The sequence below is a fragment of the Spinacia oleracea genome, chromosome 6 (assembly GCF_020520425.1).
Source record: "Spinacia oleracea cultivar Varoflay chromosome 6, BTI_SOV_V1, whole genome shotgun sequence".
In the NCBI taxonomy this organism is placed as follows: domain Eukaryota; kingdom Viridiplantae; phylum Streptophyta; class Magnoliopsida; order Caryophyllales; family Amaranthaceae; genus Spinacia; species Spinacia oleracea.
Window position 1 is genome coordinate 71,309,224 of NC_079492.1, and position 26,909 is coordinate 71,336,132.

Sequence of the window (26,909 nt, forward strand, 5' to 3'; positions counted from 1 at the left end):
ATATTGACAGACACTAAAACTCCAAAAGATTCAAGTAAAATCTTCAAAGTACTAGTATAAAGTTGATATCATGCAAAGGAAAGTAGCTACACTCTCCGATAAATCTTGTCATATCGCCGACAAATTCGAATTCACATTGAATTGGTATACTCACATGCTCAGACCCAACAAATACAAACCTGGAATACCCAATAACTCTAGTGGAACCAGGGGCATCGCTAGAAATAGCAACGCCAGAAACACTTCCTCCATCAGGTGCATCACCATCGGCTCTTAAGGCGGCAAGCATAGTGGACCCACCACTTCCTCTAGTTTGTAAGGTGGAGGAAAGTCCCACATGTACAGCTCCTGAACCTGCAGATGACAAAAAGAAGAGTGCAAGTGGAAGTGGGAGAAGAAGCAACACCAGTTTATGTTTATGTCTCTCCTTAGTGGCGGCACTTACTCTCAGCTTGATTCTAACAGTTCACTAACAACATACTACTTTTGAAGGCTGGCTTTTGCCGAGATATTTTGTAAATGTTATATGCTCCAGTTTGAGATTGTAACCCAAATAAAAACAAATAACTCCGAATCATCAGTAATTATCTCTCGGTCGGTAAACTTGATATCAGAAGTCTTGTTTTTTATGGACAAGTTACTTGGATGTACAGTGGGAACATAAATTCTTCCATAGAACGAACAAGGGTCAAAACCATCTCGCAATCGAATGATTATTGTACAATACAACCTCATCTTATTAAAGGAAAATCACAATAGGACTACATCATTTTTTAAACAATATAGTATCTGGAGAGCTACCTCAATTTTTTATATGGCAAGCAAAGAAGTATATTAATCCAAAGAATTACAACCTAATTCACCTATTTACATCCTTAACTAGTGTATTTTTTTTAGGGGACTTAACTATTGTAGTACTCTATCTATATTCAATATAATCATTCCAAAAAGAATTATTTCTATTCTGCTAAACCTTTATTGCTACCTTCGAATTCTTCCATAATTGGTAAATCAAATTGCCTGAAAATTTACAAAATTGAAGTTCGAGCTTACCTCCATCAACTGTATTGCTCCAGGCTAGCCTCTACTCCAAGTGAAACTCTTCAAATCAAACTCACAAACCCTATAAACCCCAAAAATTTTGGGTAAATGGGAATAATATACACGAATATAAAAAATCTCATTTAAATTAAAAGTACATCGCGACTAGAATTAAGAAATTCAAATACAAAGAAATTAGAATTTGAGAATTAAGGGATAGGGCTACTACAAAATAGGGTTATAGCAACGGTCTAAATGTGTTGGCAAAGATCCATTTAGTGTTGCCATAGACCTATAGCAACAATTTATATGGCGTTGCCAATAGGTGGCGCTGCTATAACTCTATGGCAACAGTTATGATGCCTTAGGCAACAACTTTATAAAAATGTTGCTATAGTTATCATTAGCAACGCTTTTCTTAGGCAACAGTTATTAAGTTTTAGTAACAATTATTTAGGATTTCTAGCAACAGTTTTATTGTCTAGGCTAACACTTTTATTATCTAAAGCAATACTATCAACAACCTACGGCAACGTTTATTGCTCTAATAGTGCAACACTTTTGTAATCTATAGCAACATTTCTTAATGCAGCTATTGCGACACTTTTACATGAGTCTATAGCAACATTTCTTGATACAACTATTACGACACTATTATGTGAGTCTATAGCAACGTTTCTTGATACAACTATTGTGACATTTTAACGAGCTTATAACAACAGTTTCATACGCGTTTATTTAGTTGCTCATTAAAATGAAAATATTATACAAAAATATCCAACTACTACAAATAAAAACATTTATTTCAAATTAATTTTTACTTATTATTAAAATAAAATATCCATATCAATCATTCTACTAACAAAAATCATTGTTATAATATAAATACATCAATTAATAAAACCAATGAATCTCTAAAAATAAATAATAGTTCAAGCAATCTAAAACCTATCTAGTATTTAATTTATTTGTTCAAAATTAATCCAAAGGAACTTCAATCTATGCCCTTCCTGCCATCCTTTTATCTACCATTCTCCTTCTATTACCATCCTGTAAAAAGAAAAATAATAGTCAATATAATAGAACAATTAATGCTTGTAATTAAAATAACATAATATGATCAATTCTGCAAAACAACGGTTGTAAACCACACAACAAAACTGCACGGGAAGAAACACAATAGCAGATAATAGGAGTTTTAATAGAATAAAGAGTAGATTTGCCATTGTGTTAGTTTGTACACCTATTTTGCATCAGATGGTGTTTATTCTAGTGTTGATCTTTCAGGAAAAAGCAGAAGCAGAACTTAACAAATTCATACACTGCTTTTGCTTCAAATCTATGTCTTCTCCGGACTATTATGCAGACAACAGAACATTCAATAACCCTAATATTCTCCTCCTCATTCCATGTTCTTATTCAGTTGTGAACAATCACCTTGTTCAGCTCATTCAGTATTTTTATTTGGTCATAATCTTCTGTTTCATCTATTTGCAGAACGAGTCTACACATCGTAAGTTCCCCGATGGAAAAATTGACAAGTTGAAAACAAAAATCCTACTTATGGTCGCTCTTTTAAAGGATAGAAATATGTAGATCAACGACAAAAATCATAACTTTATAAGACGAAAAATAAAGGTCAGATTTTAATTACAAGCCCAAACTGAGTTTTCATTTGATACTTGTATATCTTTCCGTTGTTGACAGACTTAGTAAGTTTGCAACTGCGTATTTTGCAGGGAAGCCACGAGTTTTAGGCTGCTATAGAGAGACACTTTTTGTATTAGATAGGTATACAATGCTCTAAGAGGAGAAATAGTGAAGGTACCATGGAAAAACTCTTATGCAACAACTCTGCTGCTCCAAAATGTGTGTTTGTAGGCTGGTTTGCAGTACAAGGAACACTATCTACTTATGACATTCTTAGTAAGTTTGGAGTGCAATGTGACACTCTTATAGTTGGGATGATGAAAGACCTCTTATAGTTCTCATGAAACCTATCCGCTATCCCTTCCTAGATCTAGATGAGCCATATAAGGCAAAGTATCGGGGAGAAAGAAGTATGAGACCGAGATATAGTGGAGGATCGGCTAAAGAAATTGTCAGAAATGAAGCTGTAAACTTCAGTCATAAGAATGAAATAGCAGGAAGAGGTGTTAGTGACCAGAATCTGAACAGACCAGCAGATTCTAATCTGAACAGACCAGCTACTGCCAAAAGAACTTGCTGCAATACGCCTGAACACAGGAACCACTTTGCAGAAACAGAACAGCTACTACCAGATCAGAATAACAGAACAGCTACAAACAGAACAACTAGTTATGGACTTACTTCCTAATTATATCATAACTTCACATTCATCTAACACCACAATTCCACAATTATCAAACACCAAAAGCTCACAATCAAACACCGTAATTTCACAAGCATAAAACGTCATAATTGCAGTAAAGAAGCTTTATAAAACATACCTATATGTAACCATGACCAATAAAGAGAGTGGTCTGTAGAAAGTGTAGACACCAAACTGCTGCAATCATTTCTGCAGTCAAGCTAGGATCCTTTTTCCGTAGTCGTCCAAGTGAAGCCCAATTTCAAACCAAACTAAAATACATCAAAACCCACATAAATTCAAAGTACCAAAATGAAATCAAGAGTCATAACTTCGCGAAAAAAAATGCTACAGAAAGAGTGAATATTAGTTTGATTAACAATTTTGATGGAATTTAAGAGAGAGGAGATTGCCTGTAAGAAGAGATAACAACATAATGTCCTTCTTCTCCTCCCCATTCTGCAATGCCACCGCATTCTCTCTATTTTATGCAGATGATAAAATATTTTTCGCAACAATATCCACTCCATATTCCAACTGGGCCGCCTTCCTCTTTCAACTCACCTGCCATTTTTTCATCATACCCGAACCCCCTTTTGCTCAACTGCAGAATACACAGGATCGAGTTGGGTGGGAACTTTGAAAATGACAAATTACCAATCTTAACAGCTTTTCTTTATTTAATTAGAGTTCTATTATCCATGATTGATTGAATAATATTTGTTAGTTTAAATCCAATTTAGCATACAAGAACAAGTTGAAGCCCATAATTAAGAATTAATGGAGAGGGAGTGAAACTCAAAAGAAAAATAAAAAAGAAAGAGAGGGATGTAGAACATGGCGTGACAATTTACCAAATAAAGTGGGGTATTACAGTTGGGGAAGCTTTCCCATCAAACAAAGGAAGCTATGGCGAGAAGAATTAGGTGACGCCATCAAATTACCGAGTACAACGTACAGGTTCATAAATGAGTGAGACTATTTCAAGAAAGTTGTTGGTGTAGTTGGGATTATTCCAGGTTAAAGTCCATAGTTGGGAGAATGAGTCTACAGTACATGACATGTACCGCAATGTACCACAAGCGCTTTGTATTGCTATGCATTTCTAAATAATTAATGATTAAATTGAATTAAATATTCAACCTCAAATCTCCATCAGCCTTCCATATCATTTGACGACCATACTTTCGGCCAAAGAATGTATAGATCACATACGTGGTCGCGTTTTCTTTCCTGATTAGAAGATTGGAAATTTTTGATGTATTCATAATCATCTTCTGTATTTTATTAAAAACATTGGTGCGAGGACTTTCTTTACCTCTATAAGCTTGCTGCGTTCAACCCCTTCATCGCTGATCAATCAATCAAAGTCCTAGAAATAAGTTGTTCCATTCTGATTACGAAAACCCCTCTCTCTTTCCACAGTTACAGTAAAATTGAAAAAAGAAATCAGAAATCGACATTCTAATTTGATTGTTTTGATTAATAGATTGATGTATATAATCTTCATTCTCTTTGTTCCAATTAATCTCAATTGGTACAAATTCAATTTGAATTTGAATATCGTATTTGTATAAGCGGTTATATGCATCGACCTCATTCATCGAAAAACATCTAATCAAAATTATTCTTATCACCATATTGCTGACACTGAAAATTACCCCCCAAAAAAAAACTAAATTATAAAAATTAGTTTGTATTATTGTACTTGGTTAGTTTAGAGTAATGACGAATGAATCGATCAAATGATTTTGTGTCCTTCTAGTTTTAATGTTTTAGAAGCATCTTTATGGTGGATAAAGCATATAGCTATCTTCCATTGAATAGATTCCGGTACAACCGCACAAGCATAGACCATGGAAGAATTAAAGCCAATGTCCAAAGGTGAAAGATGAATAATTAATTGCAGGAAGAGAGGATGAGACAACCAACTTCATTTTTAGTTTAATATGGAGTTACCCCGTACTATATTAAAATTGGATTAATAATCCAAATTGATATTCTACTGGTAAATAGCAGTACACGACGTTCGTTGTAGAATTTTCGTAGTTGGGATTATTAACATTAATTTTTCCAAACTAAAACTCTTTTTATCTTTCAGCAGCATTCTGCTTACAATTCCATATTTTCAGTCCATAACAAATTAACAACCATAAGAAATTAGCAAGCAATTAAGTTAAACCCTAACATCCTGCTAACAATTTCAATAACAAATCAACAATATACCGAAATCAAGTATTTTCTGAATTTGTTCAAGTAATTAAATTAAAAAATCAACAACAAATCAACTATTTTCTAAATATGGTACCTCCGTCTCTGCTAACAAATCAACAACAAATCTGATTTTGTTCAACTTTAACTAAAAAGGAATTAAGTATTTGTACCTGCAACGGCGAGTCGGCGAGGAACGACGAGTCAGCGAGAAGCGGCGAGTCGACCAGTGGCGCGGTGGCGGAGAAGCGAGGGCCACGAGCCGATGACGGCTTCAAACCCTGTTGGTTGCTCCGCTGCTGTTTCTTTAAGTGACTGTGGCTCGTAACTTTGTTTCTTTGTGGATCGTGGGTGACCAGCCAGTGGTGGTGGAACGGTGGTGGAAAAAAGACAACGGTTGGAGTTGGGCGACGACCGATGATAATATAAGAGCGAAAGATTTGAAGAGGGGTTTGCGTGAAAATGTTTAGGTTTCTAAACTCTTACAGCTTCCTGGTGGGTTTGATTATATTTTTATTTTATTTTATTTTAAAACAAATAATCCCGTGTCACGTGACACATGATTACACATTGTTCCTCTGCTCTTGATATAATCGTTCACACAATTCTACCAAAATTCAGAACTAAATTCATCCAAAACAACTCATCAATCGATCCCCAAATTGTTTAATATTGTGAAATCAACAAAGAATTCTGTAATAAAATCGTACACGCATAAAAAAAATCCGCAGAGAGAAAAATAATACAAATTTCTCTAACTAAGAAACCCTAATTAAGCCTTAAAACCACACACAAAAAATCCAACTTTAATCGATTAATAATTTAAACTACCCAAGTTCATAAGTACCTTAATTAATTAATTTATTTTATTTTTAACATATTTCATATGCTTCACCAAAATCGTTGCCAGAACTTATCAAAAAAAAAACATAAAAACTGTTGCAATACAATAATCAAAATATACAACCGTTGCTATAGTTTTTTTATGGCAACACTTTTTCAAACTCAAAGTTTACCCAAATGTATAATTGTTAAACTGTTGCAATAGCTATGATATAGCAACACTAGTAAAACCGTTGCATAAAGAGGCGTTGCTATAACCCTTTTTTCTAGTAGTGAGCGCGCGCGGGGGGATTCAAGGGTAATGAGATATGCGAATTTCAATTAACACTTAATCGATTACCTATAACCAGTAAATGAATCCAATTGCCGATCACGATTTTGATGCTCAACCCTAATAAATTTCTATCTCTAATTCGCTTTCTAGTGAATTTGTGAGGAAGCTGCTACTCGAAGAAGAAAACGAAGAAGGCTTAAGGGTTTTGTGAACGAAAACGTGAATACGGAAGAAGAAAAAGAATAAAAATTTCACCAAAAAATGTAAATTAAATAATAATCATTCTATCATCCGATTATTTACTCCATATTTTATAATTTTTTTATTATAGACATGAAACTGTTGCAATAAAATAGCTCAATTCACAAACGTTGCAATAGTTTTTCTATTGCAATGCTTATTTAAAGTTAAAGTCTACAAAAAGGAATGATTTTAAACTGTTGCAATAGCCCTATTATAGCAACAGATGTAAAACCGTTGCAAAAAAGGCGTTGCTATAACCCTTTTTTGTTTTAGTAAATACTAGCATTTAATGTCTTCTTGACGCCATAAAAAAATTAGAGAACCTGCAAACATCTATACTATATATTAAAAGGCGTTTCTAATCAAATTTATGTGCCACGTAGCGCTCTGTTTATGAGTATTTCACTTCATGTAAATTTCATATATTTAAAAATTAGAAATGGAGCATGTACAAGACTTGAACCCGCGACCTCATGAATAAACAATAAAGTGTTTACCATTGAGCTACAACACGTTACATGCTATCATTTTAAAAAAAATACTAATAAATATAATAAAAATGGAATTTATTAATAACATTTTCAAATAACAATAATATAAATGTTACTAATGTAGTAACCCGGGGCATCGCCCGGACCTAAAAACTAGTTTAACATTATATGTTGTAGTCAGCTTAAAGAGTTGGCAAGAGATTTTTCTAAATTCGCCAAGCAAACTTAGGCACTTGGTATTTTGTGGGAGCGGTTTGACTGATTTTCCATTTGGGAAATTTACATATTTGCAGAAGTTAGATAAATTCATGATTGGGAAAGGCAATGGTATATATAGATTCTCTTCCAGCCTTGAATCTTGTGTGACATCGTATCTCTGTCCAGTTTCTATACCTTGCTTGACCAAGGGCTACTGCTATATCTTTCATACTTTGGTTTCATCTTAGTATATATTCAAATACTTGTTGTTATATCTTCATATGTTACACTAGAAGAAAAAAGCTCAAGTGCGGGCTCATTTGAAGGGGTTAAGTGCGGGCTTTTACATGTGCAGCACATGGATTGCCCGCACTTGATGTTTCTCAAGTGCTGCCAATTTACAAAATGAGCCCGCACTTGACAAATTTAGTGCTGCCAATTTTGCAATATGAGGCCGCACTTGACAAAGTTTGTGCTGCCAATTTTGAAAATGAGTCCGCACTTGACAAATTTTGTGCTGCCAATTTTGGAAATTTTTCCGCACTTGACATAAAAATGGGCAACACAAGCATAAAAAAAAGCCGCACTTGATATATAAATGAGCCGCAATTGATCTAGAAATTTGTTATATAACTGATATCCCTGCTACATATATTATATACAATTAGACCACGCCCACTAGTTAACCTCCATACATCACATAAAAAAGTATCCAATTATATAGATAATTAAATTGAATAGTATATAATTATAAATATAAAAATTGATTACATTACAATCCTATGAAAAACTAGCATCCATAATCTAAGATTCACTACAAAAAAATATCAAAGACAATAAATGGTAATGAACTTTGCCATCTTTTCTCGAACTTCATTTATATACTCAATGGTAAAAGGCTGCTCCCTCAGATTATTGAATACCTAAAGAAGATTGATCATCGAGAAAAAAAACATGTTATAGTTATATTATAAATATTGTATGGTACTTTAAAGTAAGACATAATTTGCTCATAACAATGAAATAATGGCTTATTTCTCTCATAACTTTCAACCAATGAACCTAAATTAGTAATTTAAACCTTTTGGATGTTTAATGTACTTAGATTTATATTTCAAACACTCATTCTCACCTACTTTAGTCATGTTATGCACATTTAAGGCTCGTTTGTTCATTATAGTTCAAATTTTGACTAAAATGGCTTATTTCGCTCCTAACTTTCAACTAATGAACTTAAATAAGTATTTGAAACCATTTATATGTTCATTAGACTTAGTATAATATTTCAAATACTTATTCTCACCTACTTCGGTCAACTTATACACATTTAAGGCTCGGTTGATCATTATAGGTCACATTTTGACTAAAGTAACTTATTTTGGTCCTAACTTTTAACTAATGGAATTAAATAAGTATTTTAAACCTTTTACATGTCAAATATACTTAGTTTTAACTTTAAAATACTCATTCTCACCTACTTTGGTCAAGTTATACACATTTAAGGCTCATTTGATCATTATAGGTCATATTTTGACTAAAATGGCTTATTTCGATTCCAACTTTCAACCAATGAACCTAAATAAGTATTTTAAACCCTTTAGATGTTTAATATACTTAGTTTTATGTTTCAAACACTCATTCTCACCTACTTTAGTCATGTTATGTACATTTAAGGCTTGTTTGTTCATTATAATTCATATTTTGACTAAAATGGCTTATTTCGCTTCTAAGTTTCAACTAATGAACTTAAATAAGTATTTGAAACAATTTACATATTCATTATACTTAGTATAATGTTTCAAAAACTTATTCTCACCTACTTTGGTCAATTTATACACATTTACGGCTCGTTTGATCATTATAGGTCACATTTTGACTAAAATGACTTATTTTGGTCCCAATTTTCAACTAATGAACCTAAATGATTATTTAAACCCTTTACATGTTAAATACACTTAGCTTTATGTTTCAAAGACTCGTTATCACCCACCTTTGTCAAATTATACATATTTAAAACTCGTTTAATCATTACATGTCACATTTTGACTAAAATGGCTTATTTTTGTTCCAACTTTCAACTAATCAACCGAAATGAGTGTTTTAAACCTTTTACATGTTTAATACACTTAGCTTTATGTTTCAAAGACTCGTTATCACCCACTTTGGTCAAGTTATGTACATTTACGGCCCGTTTGGTAGTCGGTCATAAATGGTGTCAATGGAAATGAATTCGTATGTATATTTGTAAGGAAAATCAATATCCATTCCCATGGTAATGCTAGCTTACTCAAAATTATCTCTTTTTCTTTATAAATTTTCATTACCATCCATTACCATTTGGGGAGTGGTATTAGGTGGGAATGCAAATTTATGAAGAAAAACACAAAGCTTGAGACAAAATTTCATTACCATGGACATCATGATGTTATTTTCTTGCCAAATAACACTAAGATTTATTCCCATTTCCACCGTTTATTACCGGCTACCAAACGAGCCGTTAAGGCTTGTTATATCAATATAGTTCATATTTTAGGTAAAATGGCTTATTTCGCTCCTAAATTTCAACTAATGTACTTAAATGAGTATTTTAAATCCTTTACATGCTTAATACACATAGTTTTATGTTTCAAAGACTCGTTATCACCTACTTTGGTCAAGTTATGCACATTTAAGGCTCGTTTGATCATTATAGGTCATATTTTGATTAAAATGGCTTATTTCGTTCCCAACTTTCAATTAATGAACTTAAATAAGTATTTTAAACCCTTTTCATGTTTAATATACTAAGTTTTATGTTTCAAGGAATTTTTCTCACCTACTTTGGTTAATTTATGTACATTTAAGGCTCGTTTGATCATTATAGGTGAAATTTTGACTTATTTTGCTCCTAACTTTCAACTAATAACCTAAATAAGTAATTTTTTTTCCATTTACATGTTTAATATATTTATTTTTATGTTTCTGAGACACATTCTCACCTATTTTTGTCAAGTTATGCACATTTAAGGCTTGTTTGATCATTATAGGTCACATTTTGACTAAAATTAAATGGCTTATTTCGCTCCCAAATTTCAACTTATGAACCGAAATAAGTATTTTAAACCCTTTACATGTTCATTAGACATATTTAATATTTCTAAGATTCATTCTCACTTAAAATTGGTCAAGTTATGCACATTTAAGCCTAGTTTGTTCATTATATATAGGTCATTTTTTACTAATGAACTTAAACATATTTCAACCCTTTACATGTTTAACATATTTCCAACTTTCAACTAATGAACTTAAACAAGTATTTTAAACCCTTTACATGTTTAACATATTTAGTTTTATGTCAATCACACCTATTGTGGTCTAGTTATCCACATTTTCGCCCCATTCAATCATTATTGGTCATATTTTGTCTAAAATAGGATATTTCGTTCCTAACTCTGAAAAAATGAACCTAAAAATGAACTTTTAAACCTACTCATTTTATATTCTTATTTTTATGATTGTAATCTCAACTACTTTGGTCTAGTTATTCACTTATGCATACTCAGGGCTCATTCGATCAATTTAGGTCATATCTTGCCTAAAATAGGATATTTCACTCCTAGCTTTGGAACAATGGATCTAAATATTGAACTTAAAACCTATTCGTGTTTTATATTCTTATTTTAATGATACTAAGAGTCCATCTCACCTGGCTTGGTCTAGTTATGGACATTTAGAGTTCGTTCATCATTATAGCTCATATCTTGTCAAACATGGGTTATTTCTCTCCAAACTTTGAAATAATAAACCTACACATATATGCAATGAACATAAAATGTATTCATATATTATATTCTTATTTGTATGATTTTTAAGACTCAATCTCTCCTACTTTGTTCTAGTTACACATATTTAGGGAACATTCGTTCAATATAAGTCTTATCTTATCTAAAATGGGTTCCTAACTTTGTAAAATGAACTCAAATAATAAAATGAAAAACTAGGTTGGTCGAAAATGAAAGGAAAACTCGTTTAACTTATATTTCAAACACACTTGCACTTTAACTTCAAAGTTGAGAAACAGAAACTAAATTAGGTTGGTCGTGAAATACCAATATAGCGTGGATAAGGAAACTGAAGTCTGCCAGAAATATGCGAGCAAGTAACAGAAGAGAAGAACATTCATATTCAAGGACTTGTCAAACACATTGAAAACAACGAAATTCAATCCCAGGAGTCCACGAAATACAACAGAGCATCAGACCTACTGAAAATGAAACTCCACACAGCCGCGTCATGAAACTTGTAAGGACTCAACTGAAATAGTTATATATGCAATAACCGGGTAGCAAATAAACCAAGTATCTAAAAGCTACATCTGTTATGCAAGGGGCCTTGAAATTCTCTTTTCAACATATATTCAGGCCTAGATTTAGTGTGACGGAGCAAGGAATTAACACAAATATATTCAATTACCTAAAATATGTAAAGGAATTTATCATAAATAAGATAGAAAACTTAGACAAAAATATGCGTTCATTTCATTTTTCAAATCAAAACAATTCACATAGCACAAGGGTAACTGATATGTGTTTAGGTCATAAACTCACAAAACAAAGTTAGTGTCTATCACTACTACAAAAATAGGCAAAGAGACCCGTTCAAAATGGCCTAAGAGACCCCATTTAAGGGGGTCTCTAGATAGGGGGGTCTCTTTATAAAAGAGACCCCTCATCTAGAGGGGGTCTGTTTGTTAAAAACAAGAGACCCGTTATTTAAGAAAAGGGGTATGTTACGTTAACCATGTAAAAAATAATGTAGAAGAAGAAGAGACCCCTTATTAGAGATATGGGGTATGTTTGCAAAAATATTCAGACCTAATATTTAACCTAGGGGGTCTCTTTGAATTTTTAAATAATATTTTTTCCATCAAACTCAGACCCCATATGTAAGATAAAGGGTCTCTTTGAATTTTTTAATATTATTATAATTAACAAATTCAGACCCCATATGTTAGATAGAGGGTCTCTTAGAATATTTTACTATATTTTATTATTATACTCGAGAGAGCCCTTTTTATACCTAACGGGTCTCTTTTCATTAACTTTTATTAAAAAAAAAAAATAGCATAAACGACCATTTTTCGGCATAAAAAATCAGCATTTAACCAAATTTTTAATTTCAAACTAATTCTTACAATTACCCAATAAATTATTTCCCACTCTACATCAATTGTAATCTTCAAAAATATAAAAATAACAAAATAAAATAAGGCTCAAAAGTTTACATAATTGTGACAAGCATCAACAAATTGACAATACTAATTATTAGCCAATGCGGGCACAAGCCTATGTTCTCCTCCAACACTGTTTGGCTGGTTTCCAAATGTGAACTTCCCTTACACCTTACCTTCAACAAGAAACAAACCTGCATTAACAACGAAATTAAATTTAGAAAACAAGTAATATCAGTTGGATGTCTCGAAGCAGAATTACACATTATTAGTTAAAAGAAAGTAAGAAACCATCAAAGCAGTTTTCTGGCAAGTTAGTGCAATACACTCAAAGCATACATCTATTCACAATATATGTCTACCTTTCTAGAAGGTGCAGCAAACTAAAGGTGTTACCATCAGGAACTTTGACGGAGAAAATCTGAGCTTATACGGAAAAAATGTTGTAGTTAATCTATGACACGTTTAAACATGCCTTCTGATAAAAGAACACAAAAAAAAGGAAGTTTGATAGAGAGCTCATGTTGCCACCAATACACATTTCAAAAGCTTCGGCTCCTTTGCTCAACCTATTGGCAACAAAGTCCATCCAATCCCCTCTATCACAAAAGCCCCGTTATTCCTTCTGTACAAGTAAATATAATAAATTAATAATGTTAATAACTGTTCTATAATTAATGTACTGAGGTCATGCCAGTTGCAAGTAATGATTTTATGTAGCAGTTAACTGCTATTTCTAGTGTGGCATTGTAAATTAGGAGATGGTAGCAAACTGAGTTTATAAGCTTCATATCTTGAAATCAATATCCTTAAACTAACCAAATATAACCCAAAAGAATGGAAAAAAATAGATCTAATCTCATATTCTGGAAAACATGAAATCGCCTCTCAGTAACACAGGTTGCATGTACTACAGATAGATAAGTGTAAACGAACACCAAACAAATACAGAGCAGAGTTCAGAAGACTGACCGTATAACCTCTATAATTAAGTTGCTTGGGTCTTCGTAGCACAATAATATTGTTCACTTAACATTGGCTCTGGTATTTTCTATTGAACAAAACTCCTCACATACTGGAACTCAAGTTGATATTGAAGGCTTTTGACAAGGGCTTGCTAGTCAAAGGACCAGAAAAGAATAGTAAATTGAGTTTTTTGCTAGTTGATGCGATCTCAGGCTTAAGCTGCTGCGCTAAAATACTCTCAGTTAAAGGTGGGGGCAGTCTGTTATTAGTGCTTTCTTTCAATATTGACTTTGAGCTTAGGATGATAGGCCCAGACAAAATTTCAGTTCGTACAAGCTTTTCATACGTGTTCGTGAAGGAAATAATGCCCTTGGTCCAAGTATGCATTCTATGTTAAGTCTAATAAATGCGGTTCAGTATTAATTAACAAGTTAATAATTCAGTGAGATCAAGTGAGCTGAATGCCTAGCTAGAGGCCGCTTCAGTTCAAGTGGAATTAATGATATTAATCCACAGCTTACTCTTGACTGAACCCGTAGGGTCACACAAATAGTACGTAAACGGATCAAGTATTTAATGGCATTAAATACTCCATCTATGAATATTCGGAACCGACGGATCTTGGTTTCAGTGGGAGCTAAGATCGTCACAGGCAAGAAATGAATACTCCGGAAACGATGATATTGCCGGAAACAGAAATATGGATCGTATCGGAAATATAAATATTATCCAAGTCGTAGATGTTGCCGGAAACGGAAACATGGTACGTATCGGAAAATATTATCGGAAATGGAAATATTGCCAGAATCAGAAATATTGCCGGAAACGGAAATATTATCAGAATCGGAAATATTACCGGAATCGGAAAATAATTCCGGAAACGGAAATATTAAATATTTGTTCGAAACGGAAATTAATTCCGGAATCGGAAATATTAAATATTGTTCGTATCGGAAATGAATTCCGGAATCGGAAAATTTAATCGGAAGCGCATCGTACGAATAAGCATCGGACGAGGCCTGCCGGACGAGGCCCAGCACGAAGCCAGGCCATCGCCCAGCAAGCCAAGCGCGCCGCACAAACAGCCACGCCAGGCCCAGCGCAAGGCCAGGCCCAGCAGGCTGCACAGCACGCGCAGCGCGCAGCGCGCGCGGGCGCTGCGTGGGCTGCTGCTGGCGCGCACGCATGGGGCCCATCGTGGCAGCCGTGCGTGTGTGTGCAAGTGTTTGTGTTCGTGCACGTTTCCTAAAACATGCAGAGTTCGGTTAATGATTAAATTCCTAATTCTATTTGATAAATTAATTAAAATTAGAGTTCTTGTAGGATTCTAGGTTTAATTAATTTGTATCTGAATAGGATTTCGATTCCCTTTCCATACCCCTATAAATATGAGGCTAGGGCTCACAATTTATAACAAGTTTCAAAGTATTCAAAAGTGAGTTTTTTGAGAGAAAATTAAAACACACATCTTGCTCATAAAGTGCCGAAATTTTCTAGTACCTTAAGGGCGATTCTAGTTGGTCAATCTTAAGGCGGATCCGGACGTGCTGTGGACTATCTACGGAGGGACGACACTTGGAGTCCTAAAGACTTGTTCTTGTTCGGTTCGGGCGCAGCTAGGGAGGGCACGCAACAAAGAGTATGCATCTAAATTATGCTATATGATTATGTGTAAATAATATGTTGTCCTGGGTTAATGGTTGTTTCCGCATGATCTATGTAATGTCATATGTATCATAACCTAACAGTGGTATCAGAATGAAGGAAATAATGCCCTTGGTCCAAGTATGCATTCTATGTTAAGTCTAATAAATGCGGTTCAGTATTAATTAACAAGTTAATAATTCAGTGAGATCAAGTGAGCTGAATGCCTAGCTAGAGGCCGCTTCAGTTCAAGTGGAATTAATGATATTAATCCACAGCTTACTCTTGACTGAACCCGTAGGGTCACACAAATAGTACGTAAACGGATCAAGTATTTAATGGCATTAAATACTCCATCTATGAAAATTCGGAACCGACGGATCTTGGTTTCAGTGGGAGCTAAGATCGTCACAGGCAAGAAATGAATACTCCGGAAACGATGATATTGCCGGAAACGGAAATATGGATCGTATCGGAAATATGAATATTATCCAAGTCGTAGATGTTACCGGAAACGGAAACATGGTACGTATCGGAAAATATTATTGGAAATGGAAATATTACCAGAATCGGAAATATTGCCGGAAACGGAAATATTGTCAGAATCGGAAATATTGCCGGAATCGGAAAATAATTCCGGAAACGGAAATATTAAATATTTGTTCGAAACGGAAATTAATTCCGGAATCGGAAATATTAAATATTGTTCGTATCGGAAATAGATTCCGGAAATGGAAATTTAATCGGAAGCGTATCGTACGAATTAGCATCGGACGAAGCCTGCCGGACGAAGGCCCAGCACGAAGCCAGGCCATCGCCCAGCAAGCACGCACGCCACAGCCCAGCGCGCACAAGGCCGCGCATGCGTGGGCCGCGCTGCGTGGGCTGCTGCTCGCACGCATGGGCAGCCCTTGTGGCTGCCGTATGTGTGTGAGTTTGAGCTCATGCGAGATTCCTGAATCTGCAAGAGTCAGTGTATGATTAAATGTCTATTCCTATTGGATAAATTGATTAAGTAGAATTCATGTAGAATTCTAATTCCAATTAATTCGCATCCTACTAGGATTACGATTCCTTTTCCATAACTCTATAAATAAAGGCCTAGGGGTCATAATTTATACACAAGTTTCAAAGTATTCAAAAGTGAGTTTTTGAGAGAAAATTCAAACACCCATCTTGCCCCAAAAGTGCCGAATTTTCTGAGTACCTTAAGGGCGATTCTAGTTGGTCAATCTTAAGGCGGATCCGGACGTGCTGTGGACTTTCTACGGAGGGACGACACTTGGAGTCCTAAAAGACTTGTTCTTGTTCGGTTCGGGCGCAGCTAGGGAAGGCACGCAACAAAGAGTATGCATCTAATTATGCTATATGATTATGTGTAAATAATATGATTCCTGGGTTAATGGTTGTTTCCGCATGATTTATGTAAATGTCATATGTATCATAACCTAACAGTGGTATCACGAGCCCCTTATTATTTTCATAATCTAAATTGCATGAACATGGTTAAATATTACAAATTTGCAAGAATTAAAAGGGGTGATTAATTTTCGTAATTGTTAATTAATTGCAAATTGCGTTTATTTAATTATATGTACGCAGTTTTTCGGCAGTTTCTTCATTACTCATCCAAATTGAGTGATTTTTGTGTCAATTCCGTATGTAAAAGGCATTCTAAAATTTTGACAAAAATAGTATTTTTCTGCCGAACCCAGAATTCTCAAATTCGAAGCCTAACTATGACTTTTCGAAGGTTTTAGTTTTTCGGATGCAAAATTTCGTAAATTTAAGATGTTAAATTAAATATTTGCGATTCCTGTTGATAAATCTTGAATTTTTGATTGACCTACTGCATATGTTTAACAAGTTTGAATGCCTAGTCTTGTTAATTATGCAATCTAATTTGTAATTATGATTAATTTGTTGAAAATTAGAATAATTTAGAATTAATTTGATTTTCATAATTAATTGTAATTTAATTAGAAACCTATGATTAAAAACCACCATAAAAATTGTAAATTTACGATAAATTTTAAATTTTTATGACCTAGACTTGAATCCATATCAATCGGAAATCAATTGGATAATAAATTTTCGATTTTTTCGCCCTAAAATTATGAAATTAATAATATTTATTAATTTGTCATTAATTTTAAATATAAATTTTAAATTTTTATGCGATTCGTTCAAATAACTTGCACGCACGAAGCAATGGACGCTTCGTGTTACCCTTAAGGGGTGTTGTATAATGCGGGCATGCGACGACGAGCAAGGGAGCTCGTCGCCCGTGCGGCACGAATGCAATGAGCAAGGGCGTAGTGCACGAGCACAAGGCAGCAGCCCTGCCTTGTGTCGTGTGCCACGAGCAATGAACGGATGGGCATGGGCGAGGGGCGAGCCAAGGCAGTCGCGTGTGGGCAGCAAGCGAGCTGCGCCACAGCGCGCGCTGCCTCGCATAACAGCGCGCAGCCTCGTGCGCAGCGAGCGGAAGCTCGCGTGCCACGAGCGCTGCGCACAGCATTGCTCGCGCGCACCAGCGAGCGATCTCGCGCGCCAGCGAGCGATGGCTCGCGCGCACCAGCGCGCGATCTCGCGCGCCAGCGAGCGATGGCTCGCGCGCACCAGCGAGCGATGCAGCGCCAGCGAGCGATGGCTCGCGCGCACCAGCGAGCCATCTCGCGCACCAGCGAGCGCGGTAACGCGCGCGCGCTGCGAGCGATAGCTCGCGTGCGGTGGGCGCTGTGCGGAGGCTTGCGTATGGGACAGCAGCAGCTATGCAACGAGCGCATGGGCTGCGCGCACATGGCCAGCAATGGCTGTGTGCGTACAGCCCATGGGCGTGCAACGCGTAGGGTGTTTGCGTTTCGATTAGATCGTTTTGAATGTTTAATTTGAAAGTTTCAGTTCACGTAATTTTAATTAATTTTAAAATTAATAATTTGAATTAATTTCTTGGATTTTAATTTTGAATATTATAATTATAATAAATGGAATTTATTCTAATTATTTTACTAAAATTAAAATCATGAATTAATTTAAATGCGACTGAATTAAATTAAATTTTTGGATTCAATTATAAATTTATATGAGCTTTAAATTTTAATTAAATTTGTATGTTTCCGGTTAGACTAGAAATACAATTTTATGTTTAAAATTAGTAAAGCATATGAATTTATTGGTTTGAGTGGGAGTGCTTTTTAGTCATAAACTCTTGATTAGGTCTACAAATCCTTAAGGTTAAAACAACTCGATTAGAATTAATAAGGACTGAATAATTGGTAGATTATTGGTGCCCTTGATTAATTGCTGCAAATGTTTACGTGATGCATAATGTGTTTAACTAACCAGCTATGTGGGCCATTCATGATAATGAATGGGTGAATGGTATATATTGTATATGTACTGTTTTGCAGGTTATGTTGTGACTAGTATGGCCCAAATAGGATAGAAAATATGGTCTGCGTACCATTAATTTGAATGTAATTGGTCTAAAGTACCAAAGTTGTTTTTCAATTCAAATATGGTCTGCGTACCATCAAATAGTTGTAATTAGTTATAACTTATCCTATTTGAAGAAAATGGTGCCTCCCAAGGAGATTTTCAAGACGGACTTTGAAGTCAAAGCTTCAAGATGAAGTCGGGCCATACTAGATCACAAATATCTTATGCATGTTTTAAGTTATTTATTGCTTTAAATATGTCTTAAAATGCATGAGATCAAAAGCTTGATTATGTTGCATGATTAAGGATTTTAGTTCACTTAAAATCTAACCAACATAGTAAGAGCCTTAAGTTCCAAACTTAAAAATTGAGTTAAAAGGTGCCATGCCAAAATATACACTTGCTTGGATATCCTTTACATCAATCTAGTAATAGTTTTCGCTCAGCGAGGTGTTACTTATTGGTCCTAAAGGGGCAAGGTACACAAATAATTGTGAGTACATGTTAGTTTTGGTGAAACTCAACGATATAAGTAAGGAGTCCTTTTATGTCGTGGCAAAATCGATAGGTTTACCTAATAAGTTCTTAGACGTACCTATCAACCAAGAGTAGTTTCTAGACTATTAGCAAAAGGCTTTTGCTTACCTAAAATGTTTTAGAATTGAGTCGACAAACTGTGCTTAATTCTTCAATGGTTTTAGGATCTTGGAATCATTTTATTCACACCTGCCGGAACAATAAAATCGAGTAAAATGCTAATAACTTGTTTGAATTGCATGGTTGCTTTAATTTCAAGTTATTATTCATGATAAATGTTTAGACTTTGCATGCTTCAATGTATGTTTTAATTATTGTTTATAATTAAATATCTTGCACTGCAATAAATCCTTTTAGAAAGGTAACAGTAAATTTCCTCGATTGGTAGTGAATCCAAGAACGATTCACGGAAATGAGAGAAAGTGAGCAATTTAAAATGTACGTTTCTTTTAGCGACTTTTATGGTTGTTTTCGAATATCAAAATCGAATGGCAAACCAATTGGTGCTTGTGAATTCAAAATACAATGTAGTTTTGAGATCATAAAGCATTGAGTTTAATACGCTCAGCTTTACCAATGGTTAACAACCTAATATCTTTGTCCATTTAATTCTCGAATGAGTCTAGTCCCTAGACATTCGAATAGATCGATACTTAGAGAACTTTAGAAGCTTCTGGTAAGATCATCTAGTTGAAACAAAATATTCAACGTAAATTAAAATGGTAAAGAACCTTGTTGGTGACATTGGACATGTCTAACAAAGTATAAAAGTCAACACTAAAGAATTCAATTCTTAAGACTATAAGAAAGGGTACAAGAAATAGGAAAACAAAGGAACAAATGAAAGGAATTTACGATTCCGTTTCTACCTATAAATTTATGTTTAAAGAGAAGTGACCTAGCAATCAAACTTCCTTGGTATCATATACCGCTTGAGGTTCTTACTTCGGTAAAAACTCAAACAATGGAAGCTAGGATACACTAATGACCTACAAGTGAGAAATGAAGCATGGCAATGCTACATTAGTTGTAGGGTCATCTAGTTTGTTTTAAGTCCTTTCAAAGGCTGGAACTAAATGGCTATTTTGTTCCATAATCAGCATACCTAAATTTCTGCTTCAAACACAGAAAGACTCACATTCAAGAAAAACAAAAGCAATGTTTGTTTGTTTATTTGAATGAAATGGTCAATTACAGGTTGAGTCAATATGCTTGATTAAAACAAACAACTCTTTAAAGAACTTTACTAGGTTCAAATCAACTTCTTGATTTGAGTTCCACTAATCTTTGGCATTGTTGCTTAGACCATATCAACAAGTTAACATTCATAAGCTCTATTTTGATGGACTTTTGAAAGTTGGTTGATTTCTAGATCAACTTAAGACAAGCTAGTCTTACTTGTTGAAAGTAACAAAGAATATGAACTATTGTTAGAACGCCTAGACGATAGAGTTCAAAGCTAAAGAAAGGTTTTATGACTTTATTATTTCACATGGATTTGAGTGAATATAGGTTTATTTACTCAAATGTGATATAAGTTGAATCTGTTTGGCTGGTTCAAAGATTCAGAAGTATAAAATCCACTTGGCAAGAAATCATAAAGATCTAGGTTAGATCATGTTGATGATTACTTGAGACCAAATATGATCATCAATGATTGTGTGTTGTAATTTCACAATCTAGGTCCATAAGGTATGGCATATCTTAGTTGGAATAATCGAAGTCAATTAGTACTTGATTCGATCAATGATGAATCATAAAGACTTTTCCTATAATTTCTAAAACAAATGCTCAACTACCACCAAACTAAACCAAATTCGTCAAAGCTATTGAAAAGTAATTTCAGGATATCTTTTCAATTATATATATCTAAAGAGTTGCTAAACTCAGTGGGAGCTTAGTGTTTGTTATTCAACAAACTAAGGCCCAAGTCTAGATATATGTTTCATTGTGATTTATTCAAATGAGACACAAGGGTATTGTTTCTACCACGAATTTTTGAGAACATAATGTTTGTTTGCTCGAAATAATGTCCTTTTGGAGATTCGTTTCCAAAATGACAAGTGGGAGAAAATAGACCTCGAAAGTTTTCGAGGCGAACAACAAACATAAAACGGACATTCCGGAGGCTTTTCGAAGTGCTTCAGAAAATCCGAACTTATTCTTTAAGACTTTAGAAGTGGCTTTAAAGAATAGACATCTCTTAGAAGACTTTACAAGTGCTTCAAGGAGAACAGAATATTCAAAGGACTTTAAGTGGCTATTGATATTCTAATGTTTGATGTTCTATACCCAAGTAGGCATAGAATTCAAGTCACTGAAACTATGAGATTCTTCTATTAGATAGTAAAGAAACATAGAGATCAGGTCAATGAAACTATGAGATTCTTCTATTAAATAGTGAAGAAACCTACAACTTGCAGTCAAACTATTATCATGTAGATTAATGAGTTTGTGACTTGTAAGAAAGCTATGACGAAACCTAGATTCCCTAAAATGGTTAGAGGCCATATATAGACTCAAATGTTTTAAATGGTTAGAGGCCATAAACCATACTCAATGTTTTGATGACAAAATTGAAATTTTGTTGATTTGCAAGAATAGTTTCACACCTATTGGTTGCAAGTTTGTTTTAAGGATAAAAACCATCAAACAAGAATTGTGTTCACACACAAAGCTAGATTAGTTGCTAAAGGTTACAAGCAAATTCATGGCATGGATTGTGTTGAAACCTCATGCATAATCGTAATGCTCAAGTCTATAATTCAAGCAATGATTGCATATTGGTACATATAGCAATTGGATGACAAAACGTATTCCTCAATCAAATGTTGGAATAAACTATGTACATGGTATGTCATAGGATTTGTGGATCCAAATAAATGCTTGAAAAAGAGAAAGCTAGCTTATAAAATCTAAGTACAGATTTAAGCAAGCAATTGGGAATTAGAACTGTATTTTAGTGAAGCTAATAAGTATTTTAGTTTCATAAAATATACATGATTCTTATAGATATATAAGAAGTTTAGTGGGAGTACTTAAAACTTAATTGGTCCTATGTGTATTACACACATATCTCTCTATTGTGAAATAACATTCAAATGCTAATGACTTAGATTTTGAAATTATTCATCAATGATGGACCATGGCGAAACTTAGTACATACTGGGTATTAAGATCTATTTACAAAAATCTTATGATATTGTTTTGGATTAAGTAATGGCATTTACTAAATCAAACACGAAAGTCTCCATTGGAGATATTCGACCCATGTGAATAAATCTAAGTAAAGGATGTTTGAACTATGTATAAGCATTTACTAAGTTAAACATCAAAGAGTCTAAATGAGATTCTTAACCTATATTATATGTCGAAGAATTTAGCTGGATTCAGTATCTGCTGAAATTGAATAAGCTAAAGTTACATGAATAGAATTCAATTGGGAATTATTCTGCAAAAGAATTTATCATGTATGATATAATATGAGGATCGCCAAAAACGTATCGTATGACTTTAGCCATGACGAACATATACCAATCTCTATTGATCTAAGTGAAGATCAACTAGATCGAGATCAAGAATACTTATAGTACTTGAAAAGGTACATAGGAATAGTTCTTGATTCAAGGAAATAAAGATATGCTAAATATTGATGCTACACGCATAAACACTGGCAAAGGATCAAGCAAGACCCTTTGGAGTTAACCATTGATAAGGACGAGCTATAGAGCATCGTGTTTTGAAATGGCAACATGGGTTGGAGACCATGAGTTGTTGCGTGGGAAATTAAAATAATAATTTCTATGTTCCAAGATATAGTTGGAGAATCTTCCACATATCTATGAACTGCCTGGATAGGTAAATCCAAACAAAGCATCACTAGCAACCTATACAGTTGAAGTAAAAGTAATTATTGCCTAAGAAGCAATAAAACAGGGTTGTTTAAAGTTCTTCACTGAACTTGGGTAGATCACCTATCTGCTGGCTTGATGGTTCTTCATTGAAAAATGCGTAGAACCACTCTTGAAGCAAGAAAAACGTCTGCTATCTTGATGGTTCTTCATTGCAAAATGAGTAAAACCACCATCGAAGTAAGAAAGACTAGATCACATAATAAACAAACTCGAAAAGATCTTATCATCATATCTCAAAGAACATTCGATGAAAAGGATGTTAAGATTGGCAAAGCATGATAACTAAACCTATGCAACAAGTGAGAAGCAACACTCACATTGTAGCACTGGAAATCAAGCATAGCTTTGAATTCCATGAATTGTTTTAGAAGATGGGTTTGAGGCCCATGGTTATAAAACATTGGGGTTGAACATTTATCATATATGAAATGTATTTTCATATTCCATTTAATTTGTGGTTTATTAAATGATGAGTCCCTTCAACTTGACGATATATTCAAGATAGACTGTCAGGACCAGTCCTGTGACTAAGAAATGTCTATCAAGTGAACTTGAATGTCAAAGGTTGAAAATGGTCCCTAATCGGAGTTTTCTATAAAATTGGACGCATAGAAAACGTTAGACGATTAGAGTGCAAGATGACTAGTAGTTCTGTTTCTTGAACTATGTGGACATGGCAATGTCATAATCATTTGCATAGATACTTACTTTGGGAAGACTAGTATCGGACAAGACCTATGAAACTTTACTGTAAGAGATGAAAGTCTGTCATAAGTAAATTTCATTAAATTATTAGACACTAAATCCTCAATACCTGAGTGATTTGAGATTACTTGTTTGAGAACTGGTTGCTTTGACGTTGACCAACCGTCGCACCGTAAAAGGAGGCTATAAAGGCAACGCTCAGGTAATCACCTATCAAACGAAGTCTAATCTCAAGATCGCAAGATTGGGATTGTCCTCCCATAAATCGGGATGAGATGCTTAAAAGTTGTACAAGGCCACTCGGAGAGCTAGAAACTGTGAAATGCATGGCCGTGCTCGGATGAATCATAGGCTATGATTATCTGTTTATTTGATCAGTTGAACTCTGAAACCGAGGAACACCTCTGGACATAATAAGGATGACAACTCTTACCTTATGTTCAAGAGCAAGCATCGAGCGACAAAGGAATTAGGAAATGCACACTTGTCCCTAAGGACAAGTGGGAGACTGAAGGAAATAATGCCCTTGGTCCAAGTATGCATTCTATGTTAAGTCTAATAAATGCGGTTCAGTATTAATTAACAAGTTAATAATTCAGTGAGATCAAGTGAGCTGAATGCCTAGCTAGAGGCCGCTTCAGTTCAAGTGGAATTAATGATATTAATCCACAGCTTACTCTTGACTGAACCCGTAGGGTCACACAAATAGTACGTAAACGGATCAAGTATTTAATGGCATTAAATACTCCATCTATGAAAATTCGGAACCGACGGATCTTGGTTTCAGTGGGAGCTAAGATCGTCACAGGCAAGAAATGAATACTCCGGAAACGATGATATTGCCGGAAACGGAAATATGGATCGTATCGGAAATATGAATATTATCCAAGTCGTAGATGTTACCGGAAACGGAAACATGGTACGTATCGGAAAATATTATTGGAAATGGAAATATTACCAGAATCGGAAATATTGCCGGAAACGGAAATATTGTCAGAATCGGAAATATTGCCGGAATCGGAAAATAATTCCGGAAACGGAAATATTAAATATTTGTTCGAAACGGAAATTAATTCCGGAATCGGAAATATTAAATATTGTTCGTATCGGAAATAGATTCCGGAAATGGAAATTTAATCGGAAGCGTATCGTACGAATTAGCATCGGACGAAGCCTGCCGGACGAAGGCCCAGCACGAAGCCAGGCCATCGCCCAGCAAGCACGCACGCCACAGCCCAGCGCGCACAAGGCCGCGCATGCGTGGGCCGCGCTGCGTGGGCTGCTGCTCGCACGCATGGGCAGCCCTTGTGGCTGCCGTATGTGTGTGAGTTTGAGCTCATGCGAGATTCCTGAATCTGCAAGAGTCAGTGTATGATTAAATGTCTATTCCTATTGGATAAATTGATTAAGTAGAATTCATGTAGAATTCTAATTCCAATTAATTCGCATCCTACTAGGATTACGATTCCTTTTCCATAACTCTATAAATAAAGGCCTAGGGGTCATAATTTATACACAAGTTTCAAAGTATTCAAAAGTGAGTTTTTGAGAGAAAATTCAAACACCCATCTTGCCCCAAAAGTGCCGAATTTTCTGAGTACCTTAAGGGCGATTCTAGTTGGTCAATCTTAAGGCGGATCCGGACGTGCTGTGGACTTTCTACGGAGGGACGACACTTGGAGTCCTAAAAGACTTGTTCTTGTTCGGTTCGGGCGCAGCTAGGGAAGGCACGCAACAAAGAGTATGCATCTAATTATGCTATATGATTATGTGTAAATAATATGATTCCTGGGTTAATGGTTGTTTCCGCATGATTTATGTAAATGTCATATGTATCATAACCTAACACAGAAGCCCCTTATTATTTTCATAATCTAAATTGCATGAACATGGTTAAATATTACAAATTTGCAAGAATTAAAAGGGGTGATTAATTTTCGTAATTGTTAATTAATTGCAAATTGCGTTTATTTAATTATACGTACGCAGTTTTTCGGCAGTTTCTTCGTTACTCATCCGAATTGAGTGATTTTTGTGTCAATTCCGCATGTAAAAGGCATTCTAAAATTTTGACAAGAAAAGTTTTTTTCTGCCGAACCCAGAATTCTCAAATTCGAAGCCTAACTATGACTTTTCGAAGGTTTTAGTTTTTCGAATGCAAAATTTCGTAAATTTAAGATGTTAAATTAAATATTTGCGATTCTTGTTGATAAATCTTGAATTTTTGATTGACCTACTGCATATGTTTAACAAGTTTGAATGCCTAGTCTTGTTAATTATGCAATCTAATTTGTAATTATGATTAATTTGTTGAAAATTAGAATAATTTAGAATTAATTTGATTTTCATAATTAATTGTAATTTAATTAGAAACCTATGATTAAAAACCACCATAAAAATTGTAAATTTATGATAAATTTTAAATTTTTATGACCTAGACTTGAATCCATAACAATCGGAAATCAATTGGATAATAAATTTTCGATTTTTTCGCCCTAAAATTATGAAATTAATATTATTTATTAATTTGTCATTAATTTTAAATATAAATTTTAAATTTTTATGCGATTCGTTCATAAAACTTGCACGCACGAAGCAATGGACGCTTCGTGTTGCCCTTAAGGGGTGTTGTATAATGCGGGCATGCGACGACGAGCAAGGGAGCTCGTCGCCCGTGCGGCACGAATGCAATGAGCAAGGGCGTAGTACACGAGCACAAGGCAGCAGCCCTGCCTTGTGTCGTGTGCCACGAGCAATGGACGAATGGGCATGGGCGAAGGGCGAGCCAAGGCAGTCGCGTGTGGGCAGCAAGCGAGCTGCGCCACAACGCGCGCTGCCTCGCACAAGAGCGCGCAGCCTC

At 34.8% G+C, this 26,909-nt stretch overlaps 1 long non-coding RNA gene across 1 annotated transcript; it reads right to left on the reverse strand.

Moving 5' to 3' along the window:
- Nucleotides 1-1,840: 1,840 nt before the first annotated feature.
- On the reverse strand, nucleotides 1,841-3,651 carry LOC110805538 (uncharacterized). The gene is made up of 2 exons (XR_002538037.2): nucleotides 3,513-3,651; nucleotides 1,841-2,091 (listed from the first exon to the last, which is right to left on the reverse strand). It is a non-coding gene; the product is annotated as an uncharacterized lncRNA (long non-coding RNA).
- Between the last annotated feature and the right edge of the window lie 23,258 nt (nucleotides 3,652-26,909).